Genomic DNA, 782 nt, shown 5'->3' on the forward strand with positions numbered 1-782 from the left:
GTGCGGAGCAATCCCACTCCTCAAGCAGGGAATGGGATCAACCCCATGGACAACTCCCTCTTTCCTTCCCATTTTGGGCTGAAATTGGACTGAACTCACCACCAGGACACCCCAAGTCTCCTCCCACCCAGCCCTGACTCTCTGTCTCCATCCCAAAGATCCCTCCAAAAAAAAAAAAAAAGCCCCAAACCACAAGTTTTCTGAAAAAAAAGTCTTTTTTATATCACTTAAATAACTCTAATCCAGGTATTAAGGGGTGAAGAAAAAAAAAAAAAAAAGACCAGTTGATCACAAGAACATATTTATAGGAATCAAAATTAATTTAAACCACGCAAAATAAATTAAAACATTAAATATTAACCTTCAGTGCAACATATACAGAAGACATGAGAGTAACCATGACTTAAAAAAAAAAAAAAAAAAAGAAAACCAAACCAAAAATAACCCAAAACCAAAGGAAAAAGCTCCGGGTTGGTTATGATAAGGACTACAGGGAGGGTTAAGGCTGTGCTGGAGGTTGGAGCTCCAGCCCAAGGAGGTTTCCTAGGATTAAGGTTCATTGGATTATTAATAAAAAGCTCATATTTGTCCCCAAAATGAGCACAGACCGAGGTTGTCTCTGTAGAAAAATAAAGCCCCATCCTGTCGGGGTTCTGGTTTCAAACAATCATCTGGGAGAGGAAAAGAGAAACCAGGGAAAGCCACCCCAGAAAAAAAAAAAGCCAAGGAGAAGCCAAGTGGGGGCTCAGCTCTGCCGGCGCCGCCGAGGGTCGCTGCCTTCC

The sequence above is a fragment of the Acanthisitta chloris genome, unplaced genomic scaffold, assembly GCF_000695815.1.
Source record: "Acanthisitta chloris isolate BGI_N310 unplaced genomic scaffold, ASM69581v1 scaffold25468, whole genome shotgun sequence".
Taxonomy (NCBI): Eukaryota; Metazoa; Chordata; class Aves; order Passeriformes; family Acanthisittidae; genus Acanthisitta; species Acanthisitta chloris.